Consider the following 15,594-nt stretch of genomic DNA (forward strand, 5'->3'; position numbering starts at 1 on the left):
ACTTGCTATTGGGTCAGGTTGTATCATGTTCATGATAATCCCACTGAAATCAGTGGCTACCTAATATGAATAAATATATTGGCATCTGGCTGCTTTTCTCTAAAGCTCATAAGGAGCGAACTACTAGTTAGCAAGTAGCGCTTGCAGATACTCTTGAACTAATCAAATGTTAGTGATTTCTAGCTGAGGAAAAAAAATAGCGCATCTTCTACTGGTTTAGGGCCTGATCCAAAAGTCATTGAATCATAGCCAGGATAGTTGAAATAGCTGTCAATTCCAATTTGATAGACTGGGAGTATCCTGCAATACCTGGACAAACATTGTAGAATTAAGATAAACATTGAACTAAGTTTGGGAGTCCATTGTATTAAAAATGCAATTGTTTGTGATGGTGTAGGATTTTATGTAACTTTACTAGTGAAGTGACTAATGCAAATGTTATGTCTCGAAGGTCTTTGCGGTTCCTGTGTGAAGTGAGTTTCTTCGGAGGTACTTGCAAGTTCTGAGCTGAGGCTATTATTAACTTGTGACCACAGAAGAGATTAATTTGTGGGGTATGGAAGGCCTGCTTCTGCCAGAGCCCATGTTAGAGTTTGCGTGATCTCTGGTAAGCTTATTATTTTTCTCTTATTGTTTTAATATCCTTTCTCTGTAAGAATAAATAAGCTTGCATAGAAAGAGCTGTGTGGTAGCTTAACTGTAGGCAGTTACATGGTATCAGTCTCTGGAGAGAAGGCAAGAGAATTCTGCTTAATTTGTCTTTTGTTGGGAATAACACAGTGAAGATGGGGAACTGTGCAGCCTGGAAATACCTTTTCAGAAGCAACAGAGATGTGGGTCTCCACCCAAGGCAATGACTGGGGAGCTGGAAACCTGAGAATAGATGCCCTTGCTAGATCACTGAGAGGAAATACAGGTGCAGTTGCCCTACACTGACATTAGCTTATAACTAATCTTTCTTATCAAAAATTGCATACATCTATCTAGACACCACAACAAGCCTTGGATCTTCAGATCTTAGTGTTCTTTACAAACATCATAATTAAGCCCTACCATACTTGCTCTGTGAAATCGGGAATTATATTGACATTCCCATTTTACAGATTGGGGAACAGACAAATTAAGTTGAAGGAAATCATACAGAAAGTGTAGAGAGATCCCTGTCTCATGACTCTCAGCTCCAGGCCTGCTGACGGGAGGGAAGGGTGAGGAGGCAAAGTGGGCCAGGCAATTTTAAAAGGGCCCCGGGATCCCTGGCAGCGCAGCAGAGCTAAGGCAGGCTTCCTGCCTGCCCTCATTCCGCGCCGCTCCTGGAAGCAGCCGGAACGGCCCTAGAGCCCCTGGGGGGCAGGGGGTCTCCAATCACTGCCCCTGCCTCGAGCACTGACTCCACAGCTACCATTGGCTGGGAACTGCAGTCAATGGGATCTGCAGGGGGCAGTGCCTGAGGGCAGCGTGTGAGACACCCATTGACTGTTCTGCCCTGGGGCCTGGAATTGCTGTTGGCGGGCCTGCACAGCTCTTGCTTTTGTTTTGCTTTGCTTTTGATAAAAGCAAAACCCGATAGTCCTTTTACCACCACTGCCTTATTGCGAAGGGTTAATGTTTATGGGGCCTGATCCAAACCCCTTTGAAATTAATAGAAATACTCCAAAGGTTTTGGAGGCTTATGCCCTTATAGTGTGATAGGTAAACTAAACAAACAAACCTGCTTTGAGCATTTTTGGAGATTCGTTTGGACAAATCCTGACTAATGGAAGAACTGAATGAGATCTGCAAGATTTGGCCCATTGTTTTGTGTTTCCTTACTTTATTTCCACTGTCTTTTGTAGTCTGTACAGCACACATCACAGTTTACCTTTTCCCACCCTTTTTATCCTAGTAGAAGGGACAACATCATAATTCAGTCCATTGACTTCCAGATGGCAGCAATACAGTGACTGGCTTGGAAGCTTAACATAGTGAGGCCGAGTGTGCTTCTGCTAACAGAAAGTCAAGGTCATATTTGTAATGTGATGATTCAAAGACTCAATGCTTTAGCCACAAAGTGGCAGTTACTGATCATTTTATTTATTCCTGATCCCTTCCCCTCAACCCCCTACCCAAGAAAAATCAATGTTTTATATGAGACGTTTCAGTTTCAACATCCAGTCAATGTACCTATATACAGTCCCCTCTGTGGAAGCAATGCTGCCTTCATATTAACTATTTATCTTTTGATGCCTATAGTAATTTTCCAGTGGAAAATAATTACAGCAAATGGTGATTTATACTACTGATAAGGTTATCCGTCTACAAATGTTACATTTTTTTGCAAATGAAATTTTAGCTACTCAAGCAGGACAATGTCCAGTTTAAATTTTAGACTTTGTAAAAACATTCCTGATATACCAGTAAATGGATTTCAGAAAGTGAGCACCTCTTTTGATTTCTCAAAATTGTGGTACCTTGAAGCCAAAAGGCACTTTCTCAGTCTGAATCTCAATTCAAAAATTGTGAGGAGGTAGTATGCTGTTGAAATATCTTGTGAGCAATTTCTGTATTGACTTGTGCTCTATAGGCCAGACTGTAGAAAAAGCTTTAGTGCTCACATTCTGTGCCAGATTTTCACAAGGGCTTAGAATATGGAGTGCTGAGCTCTTGTGAAATTCTGTCTGCAATGTGGTCAACTGGGTAAAGAACAGTTCTGAAAATCTGATCCTTCTTTAGGTGCCTAAATCAGAGCTGAACTCACTTGTCCCAAATGTGGATACTGAGCACTTGCAAATCAGTCTTGTTCCATTTAATTCAATAGGTGTATTTCCATCAATATCAGTGGGCATGGGATCAGGCCCTATGTCTAAGAACTATGACCTTTCCCCTGTATTGTTGCAATAAGAGTAATGATATCAAGGACATCTGACTGATTTTGCTGTCATGCTTATTAGTTTGAAACAGGCATAGGGACAAGTAGGTGAATACGAGTAATTGTGTTATCAAGCTTGCAATATTAAGGATTTGCTGTATGAGCAGAATGTTTATCGGAACTAGTTATGCTAATTGCTGGGTTTTAGTCATAAGAATATATGCCTAAGGAATATAATCCTAGGTCATAATTTTGCACACTCAGAGGGTAAATAGGAAACAACAAAAGGGACAGTATATCTCAACTTCTGTAAGAAAGGAGTTTTGGCAGTTAGGTCACTAGTCAATAAGTAGGTAGCTAAACTGCACTGATGCATAGCAATTGTTAAGAAATAATTGAAAAAGGATTGTCCAAATGGTTAATATTAATTATCAGAGTTAATTATGGACACTCAGAATGCCACAGAGGGGATGGGGGCAGGCATCAGAACAAATATGGATCTGCATAATGTGGATCTACACAAATGACATTTGCATAATGTGGGGTATAAGACTTCACACCTAGTTCCCTTTCCTCTGTTTCTCTCATGCTCTGAACTGGTGTCAACTGGATCTGTGGTCTTCTGAGGTTCTCCACTCACTAACTTTCGTCCCTGTTTCTTCTTCATCTTTTTATTGCAAGTATGAAATACATTTATTATCCTGGCCCTACTGGATACATGGGCTGTTTGATTGGATAAGTTGATGTTGTGTGGTGTTTATAATCAATACAATTATTTGGTTTCCTTGTAAGGTTATAACTGAATCCATAATACTGTACTGCCAATCACTTCAATCCCAAAGAGTAAGAGAGGTTTCTAAGGGAATCTCATGTTGAGCCCATTTAGGAAAAGTACTGGTGATTGACTGTTCATAATAAACATTATAGGTGTGATAAATCAGTTGCGGTATTACTTGTAAGGGCTATACAGAGGAATGTCAAATTGTCTATCTAAAGTCTGTGATTTGCCTCAGAATTCAAATAGTGTTGTCCTAAACACAGCTCAGATTAGTCTCAAATATCACTGATTATTGAGCCACTTGATAGTATTCAGTTTTTCTCTGTGGTTCAGGTATAATAAAAGAAAAAAGTGAAAACTTGGAGTTGATCAGGAAAACTTTGGTACACCACAGTTAATTGTTTGTGACCTGCCACCGTAGTCTTTGATCTAGTTGTGCTGGACAATCAGAGCCATGTGACACCCTCACCATTTAAAATAATTAGTTACATTCTCCTTCTACAACAGTGAAGATAAATTTAGTTCCAAGGTTGTTCTTTTGTTTTCAGAAGTAACACAAAATTGCTGTGCTGATAAGATGGATTTTGTCCCCCTGCTGGAGGATCATGTGATGTTAGGGGTTAAGGGTTTCTGTGAATAACAAGCATCATAAACCTAAAAGACCACAGCAATTGCTGATCAACCCTAGGACCCCTGTGGCTTGAGTTCCATGCCGTTCCACCCAGGCATCCTCTGAGCCTGAACAAATAGCCTTGGGGGCAAATGTGCACCTACAGTATACTTGAACCAGCTAAAGACCCTGAGGGATCAGTAAAACCTCTTCTTTAATTGTGCTTTCATAGCCAAGGAAATCCAATGATGCACTACGGTAACTCAGCCAGAGGGGAAACCATGATGCATCATCATTGGTGAGCAAATCTGACAGGGACCCCAACCCATAGAAGAGAATGGAAGCCCAAAGCACTCAAAGGACAGTCCCTGAGCAGCACCCCAATAGCATATCTGAATCAAAATTTTTAGTCAAATTTTTTGGTTTTCAATTTTCCACCAAAAAGTGTTTGGGAGAATAAAAAAAATGATGTTACTAAGTGTTCAATCTGTAATTTGCAACGAGATGACTGTTTGCTTATCCTCATAGGGGAAAAGCAATTGTTTTTTTCCTCTGGTTGGAAATCAACCAAATGGCAAGATCTATGAAAAAGAGTATTGGAGAGCATATTAATTTAAATACAGGGTTAGTAAAAACAGTTGGCTGGCACAATACTGCATTTGGTCTTCAGTTGGTAGCCTGCTAATCTAATCTTCTCTGCTTCATTTGTAGGGTCAGATTAGTAGGGCCATATCTGTAATTCCCTGGGTCAACACCGTCTGTTGCTGGGTACCTCCCTTTCACCGCCCCCCCCTCGTCCCCCCCCCCTCGCCTCCCCCCCGCCACACACACCATTCCCCCTATTCTGTAGAAACAGAGCTAATACAATCCTTCCTGATCTCATTGCTGCAGAGGGACACTGGTTCCCTAATTCTGATGTAGAGGAGTGTCCCAGAGTTAAAGCCAGTGCTTTGTTTCAGCACCATAAACAGGAACTAGGCCACTTACATTGCTGCACAATTGGGTTAGAGGAGGAGAAATAAAAGTCTTGTGTCTTTCTGTCAAAAAGGTGATCAGAGGAGAAAGGGTGGGGATGCCCCAATCCCATATGACTGTGAAAGTGTTTAGGTACTCATTGTTGATGCCTCTCATGATTATCTCACGAGTTTAAGGAGAAAATACCAGATATTATTAAAGTCCCAGCTCTTGGAGTCATGTGAATATATGAGAATCTCAACTTTCTTTTGAAAGAAGTGAGTTCCTAGCCCATATGGTTGTGGAGGAAAGCTTGAAAATGTATCCTGAGTATATCCTGAAGTTTCAAAAACATTAGAGGTCAAATAAAGAACCCCAAAATGTACTACTTTGGCTTAATTTTTTTTTAAATGACATGATTTTAGGGAGTCTGACTCCTGGTTTATTTTTTTTAATGCTTGGGATTGGCCATACTGAGCAGTAAGGTGATATGGCAATAGCAAACACTTAGATGGATAAGAAAGAAAGATCTCCCAAGTGAAGTGATGACAAATGAAGAATTTAAAACAAGACTAGCTAGAGCACTAGAAAACATCTGATAGGGAGCAGCCCTCTTATGGCAGTGTGGGATGGACTAGATAGCCTAACAATGTTTTCCAGGGCCATAATGGAATGGGGGGAGAATTACCCCAGCACAGGAGCACAGTAAGGCTAATGTGTGATCATACACTATCCCCACTCACAGGCCCAGATGTACAGGGTAGCGCAAGGTAGATGAGAGGAAGAAGAGGATGTGCTTGAACCTCTCCATACTACGGGGATTCCGGGCTGCAGAGCAGTCCATAAGCAGCTCAGATAAGGCTGCCATAAGTTAGAGCAGCATCTCGGATGTGTCTACGTTTCTGAAGTGTCTTTTTGGCCCTCAGAGCAGTCCAGACTCTGAGCAATGCAAAAGTGATGTAAAGCCATTGTTACCCCCTCTGTCCCCTCTTCCTGCATTATCATTGCGCTGTCTTCCTACAGAAAGATAGCACAGAAAGTAGCTCAGAGTTCTGCAGCTGCATGTGCAATACAGATGACCTCCTTGATGCTGGGTCCCTGCAAGGTGGAATGTGCTCATGCCCGGAATGTTGGCGGTAATTTCCAGACAGAGCATAATTCCTGAAACTGGCATACAGAGTCAAGCAGCAGCTACATCCACTATGAGTGCCAGTGCACTCATACCTAGCAGTTAGAATCTGGCCCATTTGATGAGTGCCCTGGCCAGTAACAACATATTAAGGCTAAAGAGCCCATCTTTCAGTGGTCATTTCCTGTGAGCACATGCCTTTTACTTAGGCTGTGATCCCTCTTGCTGGATTTGGCCCATTGACTCTATGGACTTTCTGTTAGTTTTGTGATCTCCAGATTATCTTGGCAGTAAAGGAGACCTAATTTGAGCCATCACTATTACTCATCTAATTTTGAAGTATTAAAGTAGATTTTAAAAATATATTTGAAAACACAGTAATAAACGTTTATTTACATTTGAAAACCCTTATTTTTTGGGGAAAATGCTTTGATTTTATGCTTTCAGGGGGAAAAAACTACACTGGATTTAATAATTTTTTTTTGTTAGTGTCCTTTGAGCTAAATTTTCAGGCCTCTGTGCACACAGCACATGCTATTTCATTTCTAAATGACAGCATGCTGTATGTTGGGGCAGTTAACAATATAACTTGGTGACTAATATTAATCATCAGCACACTTAAAAATGATGATAATGCAAATGTGCATACAAGTAAATTCACGTTATGTAGACTTGTATAACATTTATAATTAGAATTCATTTTTAAAAGTGCATGAAAATGCCCTGCGGAAATTTAAAGTGACATACATTACTATTATGCAAATCCAGCCACTTACTAAGCTGCATATTATCTGACTAAAATCTGCTGTCGAAATAATTGCTTCACAATTGGAAATTATCACCAGCAGACAAATCTTCCTGTCCCCGTCCCCATCCTTCCCTTGATCATGTTTACCCAGTAATACATTAGCATTCCGCAGCCTTTTATAAACTTAGTGTTTGGTTAAGCTTCAAAAATTGAACCACTCAAGTTAACCATTGGTCATAAGAAAGCATGATACAGTTGCAGTATGGTAAGTTACTGTACCAGCTTTTATGGTTAAAAGAACAGTGACAGTTAAAAAATTTGATTAACCTTTGTTACTATCTGATCAGTAATGTCCCCATTCCCCATTTCTGTATGCTTACATCACCATCACTGACATAATTTAAAAAAGTCTAGTCATGATCCTGCAATATTTTTATTCTGCAGCATCAGAGCAAACAGCAGAGGGCACACCCACAAATAACCACACTTTTTCTTAGCAGAACTAATACTGACATCACTTCTTCAACCAAAGAAAGGGGGAAAACAAGGTCTGGTCATTAGAAAGGGGCTGAGAAAATATAAGGTATCTTAAAATGCATAAGAAGGGGGACATTAAAAGCACCATAGATTAACCCCCACAGTTATTAATTAAAAAAGAGACAAAATAACCAGAACTTACTGATGATAGAACACTACACGAACTTGGCCAAAGAGACATCAGAAGCTTTAAAAGCTGTTTCAAGTGTAAAGCAAAGAAAACATTGTACTGATTGAAAACTGTTTACCAAGACTTTATATTTATTTATGATCATTTTAAAATAAGTAATGGTAATTTACTTCTTAACACACAGGTCTATTAAAACTTTCTATAGGGAAGCCTTGGAGTTCACTGTTTAATCTTCAAAAGCAATCAAGAGCTGAATTCATTTGCTATGGGGCTTGGTTTCAATTTACTTCTCTCTCTCGCTGGCATTTACCCATTTTTCATCTGAGAGTATGCAATATTGAACAGTTATGACATTTTGTACAAGCTACCAATGGACATTTCATAGGGAAAGATATTTGTTACAAAGTAATTAAATAGCAAATTCTGCTACCTCTATTCTCTAAACAGTCAGAGGGAAATATTCCAGCTAATAAACTGCCTGAACTATTTTAGTCAGATGAACTGGCAATAGCAAGACTAGTTTCAGGGCATATTTAAGAAGCATCCAGACACATTTCCAAACCAGGGGCCAGATTCTGATCTCACTGACACAGCTGTAATTCTCTTGACATAAATGTGTCTCCTCCAGACTTTCAGAGGTGTGAGATCAGAATCAGGCCTCATATTTCCAGACATTGGCCTCTTGCCTCATGCAATTGCCCTTTTCTTTTAATATGCTTTCATAATGAACTTCGCATTGGTGAGCAGTTACTGACTTCAACAAGACTGCATGTGTGAGTAATTCCTCACTAAAGGTATTAAGAAGGAATTCCCAGTCTCATCCAGGATTTTTCCTCTTCACAGCTTTTTTTTCACACTGAAAATGTCCCACTGTCTAAATATTTAAAGAAAAAGAACATGATAAAATGTTATAGGTTGAACACTGGTATTAAAAGAAATAATCCAGCTGTGTAAGGCCAAATCTTGCAAGGTTCTCAGCTCTTCCTATAAAATTCTGAGAACCTTCAGATCTTGCTGCATTCAATTTGAGCTGAGTATTCAGCATATTTATGACTTGGGCCCATAATGGGAAATGGCAACATGGGGTCTGAAAGTTCTAGTCAGTGCTCCAAGGACCATTTTTTGGCCAGATTGCACTGCCCTTACCATGTAAATTAGTATCTTACTCCCCAAGCTATCCTCTGGATTTCAGTGGAACTGTATAAGAGTAAGATGCTACTCCAAGTGAATACAATATGGCCCAAAGGTAGATGTTTGAAGATTACCTGTGTTTTTGAGGAAGAGGCTTATTTTGTAGCCTTTCATATAGGGGGTCTCAGTTACAGGGAGATTTATGTTTAGAGGAATAGCATTCAGTGCTGTAATTGTTAGCCCACTGTTTCTCTTGCAAGCAGAAGGCAGGTTCTTAACTGATTTTAAAAAAAAAAACATGTTTTTTTTGTGGTCTCCTTACCTTTTCAGTGTGCATGAGAACATCTTAACCAGGGGGAAATATCTGAACAAAGAAACCTCCTCCCTCCCCCCATGATGTGTGTGTAATGAAAAATGTAGCAAAAATGAAGGCCAAGAGAGCTTTGAAAAGAAGTGTCTGCCAAGCAAGAGAAAAAATCAGACATACTGCAGTTCAACATTTTTTCTCGTATACAACAAAACTCCCCTCCAAACATGTCTTATAAATAGTAAGAATTAACTGACAGAAGATAGTTTCAGAAACTAACACCTTCCTGACATTTAATTCCTTAATGGCACCAAATGGCACCGCAGTACAAGTTGGCCTGCCAGTTCAGAAATGTCACGTGACATTAGCATTCTAACATGAAATAATGAATCACTAAGTTCTGATAGGAATTAGCCTTAACTATTGATACAATTTATATTTTTGTAAGGAACTCCAAGCTGTGTTCCACATTCAGCTTTTAATTTTACTCTACACAGTTTGTGTTTCTATGTATATGGTGATCTAAAGAACTTTTTCATATTGAAATATCATATGATGGACCACACCTCCTTATTAAACACTGACTTACACAGCAGCAATGCTAATCCCTATATCCGTATTGCTCGGAAATGGAGCAGGTATAGTCCATGGAACCAGCAGGGATAGAGGATTCACTGAGTCAGTGAAAAGTACTCCTGTCTTTTGCATACTGAGTAAATATACTGTTGCTTTGCAAAATTTCTCTCCCATTCCCATAGTATATATATCTAGCCCTCTTTATAATATGTCAAATTTCTTATTTTATTTTAAAAGGAAATTCCCTGACAAAAACACCTAATTTAACTGTAAAATTAAGATTACTACACAACATTGCTCTGATAAAAACCTGCCAAGAATATTAACATTAACCACTGACAAAGAAAAGATCTATTAAGGTAGATGAAGGGCAATATAGACAGCTGCTGTAAATTGATTTAGCTCCATTGAAGTCACAAATATGTTACAGGATTGAGGTCTAAATTTCAGAGTCTTAGTGCTCATGACACTTTTTAAAAAGGTCTGATTTCAAGTTGAGGCATCCAAAATCATTAGTCACCTTTCAAAATTGATACCTGTGTGTATATGTGCATGTATCTGTGTGTACTCCTGGTTAGGCACATATAATCTTATATTTATGAAGAGAATGGGGTGAAAAATGCAACATCAGAAGAAAGAGAAGGCTCATGATTCACAAATGTATGAGGCTTCTTAGGAATAAGGTACGAAGGTTTGACAGAGAGTGAAAATGCTCCACAACAAATGATAGTAAAAAAAAAAATTACCTTTCTTTCCCAAAACTGGCAATATGATCATAGACTGTAACTTCTCCAATAAATGTAACATTATTTTTATTTAATTTTTCAGTCAATAAAAATTTACATAGCCCACTTTGAGTTTTCTTGAGTTTTACGCTAACCATCTATTAATACAAAGTACTTGTCCTTTTCCTGTATAAACACATTAGTCATATTAAATATTCACTTAAAATTGCTAAGCTAATTCATTTTTCTCCTTATTCACTGAAAGTAACAATTGGAGGAAAAGCAAAACACTTGTTTTATGAACCGAGTTGGTAAAACTTTGCATATAAAGCAAGTGAAGTGTACCCTTAAAAATAATCTGTGTAATAGTCAATGGGGAAAGCCCTACTTATATAAAATATAAGCACTTGAATATGTAATATTTTCCCTTCACAACATCTTTTTCTGTTCTCTGTCTGTTTCCAAAATATAAATATTAAATATAAAATACTGAGGAAAATGTTGGTGTATAAGGACTGAGTACTCAATCTTCTTGGGATGCTAATGTGATTGGCTCACAAGGACTCCTTTCTTTAATAGGAATCCACTGGTGGTGTTGAGCTTTTGAGGGGATCATTTCCAGAATGAATCTGAGGAAAGGTGGGAGGGTTGTAACTCTGCTTTGTTCTGGTGATTCCTGGCTTCCGTAACGGCACATGACTGATATAGCAGGAAGTTGTGCTGGGGTCCAAAATGGCCTCTAGATGGTTCAAGGATTTGGTGGAAGTATGTAAATGTGGTTTAAAACCATTTTTACCCTCCAGATAAATCACCAACACAGCTAAGGATGTATCTGACCCAACATTCTGAATGGGTGATGAAGAATGATAGACAACCCTTCAAAGAGGTCAGATTCTCAGCAGGTCTAAATTAGAGTAGCTTAAGTGACACTACTAGAGCTACACCAATATATGCGTGCCAGCTCAGATCTGGCCCTGAGAATTTGGGTTTGGATGCATACAATCCCCAAATACAAATGCTAATCCAAAGAAAAATTACAAAACATTAGCCAAAGTTTCTTGAACCACAAAACAGGCTGAGTTTGAGTTTTGGCCTAAAGGCCTATCCTTAATTTTTCTGAACTGGTTTACTCATAGGTCACATTCTGTTTTGCCTTCTCCATGTGAGTTACTCAAGTAGGAAAAAAAAATTCTCCCCTTCAGTTGAAAAAGCAACAACCCTGCTCCGAAAAACAGAGAAGGCATTTACCATTGTTGCTATGTAATTTAATTTACACTCACCAACTGTGGTCTCTTAGTCAATCAAGAGAAACAGGCTTCCTTCAAGAGCTCTTTGGTTTCTCAGCCTTTGCTCTTCATTTCCCCTGCTTCCTTTTTAAGGTTTCTAAAAATAAACCTGTGTTTTTATATACACATCAAAAGAAAATGAAATCTTTGATCTAAACTTAAAGATGTCAGATAAACGGCCCAATCATTGTCCCAGTGAAGTCAATGGTGGTTTTACCATTGAGTTCAATGGGAGTAAGTTTTGGGCCAACAAATAGAATGATAAATAAATTATGCAATGATTATATTAACATTTCTGTCTGACAAATATTTGGATTGCAATATTTGGAAATATATTAAATATAAATACCAAAGAGCTGAACTGTATTATGTTTTTGTGATCTGAACTACTGGTAAACCAAAAATACAGTACCATGAAGTGTTGTGTTATGCAGAATCTCTGCTCCCAGATGCACAATATCTGGATGCCCTTGAGAGAAGGGATAATAAGAGAAAACTTCATGGCTTGATTCAGTGGAAATATTTCAATTAACACTACACTAACCTCTGGATTGGGCCCTAAGTCACTACTGAAAAATAGTCTCTACAGATCTTCTTTGAATATCAGTTTCCCTATATTATTTCACACTAATATCCAGAGCAAAGAAAAGCATAAAGAAGCTGGCAGGATATTTTCAAACACACCAGTGGGAGAAATCAAACATTTAATTATTTTCAAAGCTGTACTAATTAGATACATGCACAAAGATTTCATTTAATTTTCTGGCACTATATTTCTTTATATACTTTTCTTTAAAATGCAATCCTATTTTCAAAAAGACTGATCAATTATGATATTGCTACATACTTCTGCTGGGTATTTTTCAGGCACAAGGGCAATAGCTTAGTGCAATTTCAAATGAAAGTTCAATTAACAGCTGTATCAACTAAACCATTATTACTATGAGCTGTTGCTTGTATATCAATTGAAGATTTCCATTAGTAAAAGTTAAAATGAACAACATTAAAAAAATGGTCACACTATGTTGCTGCCTAAAAAGATATGGGATTTTATAATTGCTTAGGATGAAACTTTATTTTTTCAAAGTCAGTTGCTTTTATATAAATATTTTATTATGGTGCTGCTTAGAATTTTCCTAACTTCAGTGTTTAGAGGAGGACTGTCAGAGTAATGAACCAGTGGAATTACTCTGAACTGTCTCTATAACCACATCATGGCATGATGGTATAAGAACTGCGTAAATCTGAGCTTCCCTGTATAACATACCAGCAAAAAGATCTAATGGAATGATGTTGGAGAAGCCCTATATATATTGTGACAATTATAGCCTAAAGGGTGCCTCTCTGCCATGAAACTCATTTCACATTCAGTAGCTGAATGCTCTGTCATTCACTGCCATCTCACTTGTTCTTTGCTAGGAATATCCTAGAGCGAAGAGCTATCGGCTTGGATATTTTCATCTTTTGCTTCACAAGTGAAATAATGTGAATGAGCAATGGAAATAAGAGTCTAATTCCTGAAGAAATGCATATAAACTCAGCACTAGTATTGGGGAGAAAAAAACACCATCTGGGAAGTGCCCAGCACTCTGTGTGAAATATTAGAGATGGTCCAAACAGCTTTAAAATATTATTTATTAGCCTGATTTTCTTTCACTTCCACTTTTTTCTGTAGAACAGCTTTCTGTAGCAAAATGACATCTCTACGTGCAAATCCTGACTTTAGTTTATCTAACAGCATGTTAAGTTGAGATTGAAAGGTTCCATTTCTATGCAGAACTGAAAATATATATTTATTTTACTGCTAGAACAAAATCTTGTACACAGCTCCAGTTAGCGGGGGAAAGGGGCAGGTAGTTATAATGGTTGTGTCACAATGGATTTGCTTTAGAGTGTTTCTACAGCAATTACTATCAAGTAGTCCAATGCTTACTAACAGTGGTAACTGGGGTTGCATATATTTTCCTATAGGAAGTATGTGGCATACAATATACCACTAGATAATAGTGGAGTCAATGTTAGCTTCCTTTTCAATAATGGTTCAGTTCATGGGTTGGTGTAATTTGGTGTAATTCCACTGACTTAGAGGGATCTGAGACAATTGATACCAGCTGAGGATTTGGCCCCATATTTTTATATATACAAACAATATAAAATGGTTGAGCTAGTTGTGGTGTTCTTGTCTGTGACTTCACAATGGTTTTGGGCAGGGGGAGTTGTCAGTTGGCTACTTTTTGCTTTTATTCCTATGCAACTTTGAAATCAAACTTTATTTTTGTGAAAACTTTTACACTCTTTCCCCCCACTTCCCCTAAAAAATCCTATTTATGAACATAAAACTGAGCACTTTAAACAAAGTGAGCAAGTCGGAGCTATGTTAGACCTAGTCACCAATATAATAGAGGCAGGGGGGAAAGTGGGAAATGTCTTAACAGTGACATGCAAACCCAAACTGCAACATTTAGCATTTTGGTATGGAAGAACTGAAATACTGAGTAACTATATTTATGACATGGGGAGTGTGTGTGTGAATGTATAAAACCAGTCAGTAGCTACTATGGGTCAGGCCTTCAGTCCCTCTATAGGTGCTCTACACTTCTCTGGTTTTACAAAGAAGCTTTCAATCAGGTTTAAATGGCACCCTGATGATTATTCCTGCATAGGCAAATCTTCTGGTTGACCAGTGCCACCATAGTGGCTCCTGTGCTGCTCCCTGGCCCGTGACATAGCATTGTTTGGGGAAGTGGTGTGTGGGGACTATCCTAGCAATCCATTACTCTCAGAATGGCCCCTTGGGATCACATACAGCTAACATGATATAGAGCAGACAGGCAGACTTAATGCCCAGGTTTGGGGAAAGCAAAGGTGATTTAAAATAACCTTAGCACTTCCCTCTTCCCTTACTTGAGTTGACTTGCACTAGGTGCACAAAGGTAGGACTGCAGGACGTAGCCCTATGCATATATGTAAATATTCTATTTATATGCATGTGCACAAACTTTGAGATAACTATCTAAATAGCAGGTTTCAGAGTAACAGCCGTGTTAGTCTGTATCCGCAAAAAGAAGAACAGGAGTACTTGTGGCACCTTAGAGACTAACAAATTTATTAGAGCATAAGCTTTCGTGGACTACAGCCCACTTCTTCGGATGCATATAGAATGGAACATATATTGAGGATATATATATATATATATATATTCTATATGCATCCGAAGAAGTGGGCTGTAGTCCACGAAAGCTTATGCTCTAATAAATTTGTTAGTCTCTAAGGTGCCACAAGTACTCCTGTTCTTTTTATCTAAATAGCAGCATTACCTCTTTCATAATCACTGACTTGAAGCTCCTTCTTACCTGAGTTACTAAAAAAGTTTAGTATCAAAGGTGGTGATTTTTGCTCTGGTGAAAGAAGAGGAAAGTAAAGAGGATTTAAAATTTAAAGATGTTTTAATAGGTATACAACAAACTTTCAGAATATTAAGTAGAGTATTGAATTCAGTATTACAGCTCAAAAAACAAATGTTATCAGATAAATTCATCCCCAGTTAAAGATTCTAAACCCAATATTACTTGATTTCTGTAATATTTTTCATTGATTATAGTTGTTGGTAAATCAGAAAATTACCCAGTTAGAAAGTTGTTGCTATTGCTCTGTCTGTAAATGGTGACTGTTTTAAATGACTACTGTAGTGATAATGTAACTACCCTGAACTTATACAGATTTTTATATTCAAGGCTCTATAAATACTGTTCAAATGTGGGTGAGAATTAACCTAACTATAACCTAACCTATTTTTTTTTGGGGGGGGGGGGGGCTAAGCAGATTTGATCTTACTCTA

The sequence above is a fragment of the Malaclemys terrapin genome, chromosome 7, assembly GCF_027887155.1.
Source record: "Malaclemys terrapin pileata isolate rMalTer1 chromosome 7, rMalTer1.hap1, whole genome shotgun sequence".
Taxonomy (NCBI): domain Eukaryota; kingdom Metazoa; phylum Chordata; order Testudines; family Emydidae; genus Malaclemys; species Malaclemys terrapin.